Raw genomic sequence first — 6,304 nt, 5'->3', positions numbered from 1 at the left:
ACACGTACCATTTATTGTGCACTTCGCAGTACCATTGGAATGGGCGTGCGGAACTATGAATGAAACTTTCATCGAGAAATCAATATTTGGAACAATTATTGTTGTTGTGCGTTATGATGAGTATGTCCGGATTTGTTGCATTTATTCCACAAAAAACAACCTTTCGGTTCAATGCAGGTCAAAAAAGTTGTAAATTATTTTGTTTTGCAACAAGACGCGAAACAAACAATCACCGTGGGGTAGGTATCATAGAGATGCCGAAACTGATAGTTTACTTTTGTGCATCAAGTTTTTATGATTATTGGGAAATCTTTATGGAAAACAGAAAAATGTTTGTGGACTTAACTTATGGACTTAACTATTAGCTTCAGAGTAATAAGCAGAAGTAGTATTTTAATTAAAATTAGTAGATGTATTTCTCAAAGCAATCTCGCGGGTAGGCATTGAGGAAGCAATAACCGTCGTAAGCCCCAATAAGTCCAACTATTTTAACAGATTCTTACATTATAGATTCCCATAATATCATCCCTACAGTGCTCTGTACAATGCTCTGATTGACAGACAGTATCAAATGTGATTAATAACCTTACACAATTTTATGTTGACCCGCTACGATATGATTGACATACTTACATAAATATGTACACATACATATATCACAATGTGACGAAATTTATGACATCATTGGCATTGACAGACAACTGTTGATATCACTCGAACACAGATGGAATCATTATTGTCAATTGACAATTGTTATTGTCAAATTTCTCAAGCATGCATATGTATGTGTTCACATACACATACATGTGTTATATTTATGGACAAAATGATGAAATGTTCAGATTGGTTCAAGTACTTATTGCGGGATAATAAGATCGGATTCTGAATTCGATAATGATGCAATGCTCATAAGGTCTGATATGATCTGCCGACTGACAACAGCTGTAGTTGTGTTGTTTCATATAAATAGAAATAATTGGTTAAATGCATCTATAAATTAAATATCACTAACCTATTCAACCTAATGTACATAATAGGTGTGTGACGACATGGTGGCTCTTAGTGTCAAGCGTTGACATATAGCTTCACAAAAACGGCTTCGGAGGGCAGAATTAGGGATCTTGTTGGTAACATTCTTTCCAAGGCAGGAGACTTAATCAATTCCTCTGCTTTTTAGGTAATTAGGCAAGTATCCGGACTTGGAACCATCGTCATTTTGACGATTTTTTGGCCCAAAATTGAAAAATGACGGTTTGACGATTTTATGGCCTAAAATGACGATCAAGTAAGCCAAAATTGCATGAAATAAAGGGTAATCCATTTCGTGGTTTCAAAAGTATGGGGCTGAAATTCGACATTTGTCAAACAAAGTTTTTAAACCAATTTTTTTTAATTTCCGTTGAAAGTCTGACATTTATGAAAATGGATCGCTTAATTATCACAAAACGCATACAAATTATCAAAACCTACTACAAAAATGGTGATTTTTTGTTTGATTGATTTTTGAACAATATTTTCTGCTTTTGAAGCACATTTCTCGCTCGGTGAGTATGTTAATAAACAAAAATGTCGTATTTTGGTTTCTGAGAATCCTCAGGTAATTGAAGAGAGGCCATTACATCCAGAAAAAGAGTCTGTTTGGTGCGGTCTTTGGTCCGAAAGTGTGATTGGACCTTCCTTCTTCGAAAACGACTGTCACGGTCAATTCGGAGCGGAATGGCCACACGATAACCGACTTTTTTGCTTGCTATTGCAGAATGCGACTTGGAGAATATGTGGTTTCAACAAGACGGTGCCACATGCCACACAACTCGAGCGTATATGGCTTTATTGCAGGAGACATTTTCTGGCCGTGTTATTTCTCGTCGTTGCGATATCAACTGGCCACCAAGATCATGTGATTTGACACCATTAGACTTTTTTTAGGGGGGCTACGCGAAAGACCGTGTTTATGCAGATAAACTTTCAACTCTTGAGCACTTAAAAACCAACATTCGTCAAGTTATGGATGAGATACCGCCCAATATTTGTAAAAAAAGTGATCGAAAACGACCTCAAAAATTCCATGCTTGCAACAGTTCGCGTAAAGGACATTTAAATCACATAAAATATGAACGTTCAAACTTTATAATAAAAAAGAAATATCACGAAAAAACATACTTTATATGTGTTTTATTTACGTTTACTTTTGAAACCACAAAATGGATAACCCTTTATAACAAGATAACTACATTTTTACAAAAATTTCGCGAAAGAATTTTAGAAAAATAATGTTGCAAGCTCGGTTCTATGAGTTTTCATAATGCTCTTAAAATTTCCAACACAATAGAAAGTTTGCGAATACAACAAAAGCTAAATAGGACGATAAAGGTGAAAGAAGACACGAAAACAGTAGTATTACACGCAGAAAAATATATGTTAGAAATATGTTTGGACTCAAACAAATATTTGTTTGGGATATGTTGCAACATTTTGTAACATATCTCAATTTTTTATGTTTGGTTACCAACATATTTTTATACCCTCCACCATAGTATGGAGGGTATATTAAGTTTGTTTTTCCGTTTGTAACGCAATGAAATACTCAAATAGAGATAGGACGCTGAAATTTTGGGAAAAGGCTTCTTTTGTTTGCAGGCAGTTCGATGATGGGCTATATCGGTCCACGTTTTGGTATAGCCCCCATATAACGGTAACCCCCGATTTACGGTATTTTGACGTTTTTAGCTACATTTTCAGACCGATTTAGCTATAATTTGACATTTAGGGTTCTTAAGTGTCAATAAACTTATATAACAAAACTTGTGAACATAGGTCCACGTTTTGGTATAGCCCCCATATAACGCTACCTCCCGATTTACAATATTTTGACGTTTTTAGCTACATTTCCAGACCGATTTAGCTATAATTTGACATTTAAGTTTCTTAAGTGTCAATAAACTTATATAACAAAACTTGTGAACATAGGTCCACATTTTGGTATAGCCCCCATATAACGTTACCCCCCGACTTACGATATTTTGACGTTTTTAGCTACCTTTTCAGACCGATTTAGCTATCATTTGACATTTAGGGTTCTTAAGCGTCAATAAACTTATATAACAAAACTAGTGGACATAGGTTCTTGTTTTGGAATAGCCCCCATATAACGTTAACGCCCGATTTCAGGTATTTTGACGTTTTAAGTCATATTTCTAGACCGAATTTGCTATAATTTGATATTTAGGGATCTTAGTGACCAAAAAACTTATATTCGAAAAAATTATGAACATAGGTCCATGTTTTGGTATAGCCCCATATAACGGTACCTTCCCGATTTTCGGTATTTTGAGAATTTTACCTACAAGTTTTAACCGAATTAGCTGTAATTTGAAGATTTGACATTTGAAGTTCTTAGTGGTTACCACACCTCTCCACCAAAAATTGTCAAGAAAGGTCCATGTATGGATAAAGCCCCCATATAACGGTACCTCCCGATTTTCAGTAATATGATGATTTTAGCTACAATATTAAACCGAACTAGCAGTATTTTGACATTTGAAGATCTTAGTGGTCACAACACCTCTCCATCAAAAATTGTCAACATTGGTCCATGTTTGGATATAGCTCCCATATAACGGTACCTCCCGATTTTCAGTAATTTGGCAATTTTAGCTACAAGTTTTAACCGACCTAACTGTAATTTGACATTTGAAGGTTGTAGTGGTCACAACACATCTGCATCAACAATTTTCAACATAGCCCCAATATAACGATACCTCTCGATTTTCGGTACTTTGAGGATTTTTCTTAAAATGTTTAACCGAACGTAGGTCCAAGTTTTGGTATAGCCCCAAAACAAACCTCCCGATTTTCCGTACGTTAGCTTTATTTTTGGACGAACTTTCTGTAATTTGAAATTTAAGAGCCAACAAAAATTCTGCAACAAAAATTTTTCATTTAAGTTCATATTTTCGTATAGCCCACATATAGGGGTACCTGCGAACTAGCTGTTAATGACATTTGAAGTTCCCACGTTATGTACCGATTTTCGGTATTTTGAGGATTTTAGTTACAATTTTTAACCGAATTAGGAGTTATTTGACATTAAAGACTCCCATCAAAAACTGTCAACATTGGTCCATGTTTTATTATAACCTCTATATAACGGTACCTCTAGCCCACCAAAAATTGTCAACATACATAGTTAGATATAGGCACCATAAAAAAGGGCCTCCCGAATGAAGCATTTTATGTACATTATCTGACATTTTAACGTACCCACGCACAGAGGGGAAATGTGTGTTAAAAGTTGATCAAAAGCCCTAGAAAGCTCATTTACATTCGGATTGATATAAAATTTTGCACAAAGCATATTTTCTATACAAGGATTAATCCTATAGAAAATAATGAAAATCGGTCCAGATTTGGATGCAGCTTCCATATATATTCGCATCTGATGTGAGATAAAAATGCACCAAAATCACTGAAATTTGACACATGCAACTTGAACTAGCCTAAAAAAACATTGAGCCAATTTTCAAACAAATCGGTACAGATGTATATATAGTCCCATATGCATATATTTCATTCCAAATTTTATTTTTTGAAACTTACTTAAATTAAATTTTTCTCAATTCACATGAGAAAAGCCGTGAATGTTTCTGAATAATGCAAACATATTTGATAGGTGTTGGTTTAGTCTGATAAATAAAAGCCCCGGTTATAAGGCGGAACAAAATTTAGTGTGAGTAAACCTTGCAATTCCATATAAAAATATTTCCTATTTTAGTTAAGAAAAATTAGATTTTTTCGGAATGGCGCAAATATGCGCAATTTTTTACGATTGAATCTGATATTTGAGAACCAAGCGCATAAAACATTAGAAGAAACTATGGTCGGGAAACGACGGGGAAATAGACTTTTTCACTATTGAAATTGTAGTAATCTTAAAAATTATCATAAAAAATTTTCATAAAGAGGATATGTATCACCATTATTAAAGAGCAAAGATGTAAAATCAATCTGAAAATTTTAAATGCTAATCTTGTTCGGAGACTGTACAAAAACAATAAATCTTGAAAAATATAAATGTTCGCGAAAATAATGTCATTTTAATGTTCACCTAATTTCTTAGTTTTCGAACATTTACTTTTTGTTTTCAGTATGGCTGAGTTCAATCGACTGTTGCATTGGATTGGTTAATCTTACAAAGTCGGGGATGGTTATAGCAAATGTAGAAAAGAGTCTGATTGTCGTTTATCAACATTTTTTTCATAAAAAAACGATTTTCATATTTTGAGTTTTGAGCAACTTTAGGCCTATGTTTCCCCTCTGTGCCACGTAAAGTTGGGGACAGGAATGAAAACTAATTATTCCATTTTAGTTAAGAATATTTTATGGTGGAGGGTATGAAAAGTTCGACCCGGCCGAACTTAACGCTTTTTTACTTGTTTATGTTAGAACATATTTTTTATGGGTGGAGAGAGGATTTTTGTCAAATAGAGTAACAACAGGGTTCTCGCGGATGAGGAATGCTGTTTTATAATAAAGAACTATGAGTATGGTGTAATAGGAGACGCGGCCAAACACGTGTGTTTTGTGCTTTGTTGTTGTTAACCAACGTAGCAAGCGAAGATCAAAAGGATAAAATCGTATTATGTTGCTCTTTTTTCAGTTGTCTAAATAAAATCGTTGAGCAAAGACGGTAAAGTGAGTGAATAAATCAGTGTTTTGTGGTTTCTTAAAGAAATGGTGCATTTTAGTAAATTAAATGCAAAATACATTTTATAATTGGAAATTTTATAATTGAATCAAAAAGGTGAATGGAAATATTTTATTGGACACGGAAGAACTGCAATTTAATATTGGTAATTACATCAATACATTTTTATACCCTCAGCATTTATGCTAACGAGGGTATATACACTTTCATACGGCAAAATGTGCCTCATCGAAATAATGGTTTTAGACCCCAAGTATGTTTGGACGAAATGTGTTTTAGACAATTTGGAGTCGATTGAGCAATGTCCGTCCGTCTGTCTGTCTGTCTGGCTGGCTGGAGCGCACGATAACTCTCGAACGGATGAACCGATTCGGTTCAAATTTTGGCTTTCGTAATATTTTGCCCAAACTTAGTTTAAGTTCGAAGATGAGCTATATCGGTATACTCCTTCCGGTACCTCCCCCACAAAAGTTCGAAATTGTTCGGAAAATTTGTGCGCACGATAACTCTTGAAGGGAGTAACCGATTTGGTCCATACTTTGCCTATCGTGGAGCGTGTACCAGACTTAGATCAGGTTTTAATATGGACTCAATCGGTCC

The sequence above is a fragment of the Musca autumnalis genome, unplaced genomic scaffold, assembly GCF_047663935.1.
Source record: "Musca autumnalis isolate F117 unplaced genomic scaffold, ASM4766393v1 scaffold_1, whole genome shotgun sequence".
In the NCBI taxonomy this organism is placed as follows: domain Eukaryota; kingdom Metazoa; phylum Arthropoda; class Insecta; order Diptera; family Muscidae; genus Musca; species Musca autumnalis.
This window is presented reverse-complemented; position numbering follows the sequence as displayed.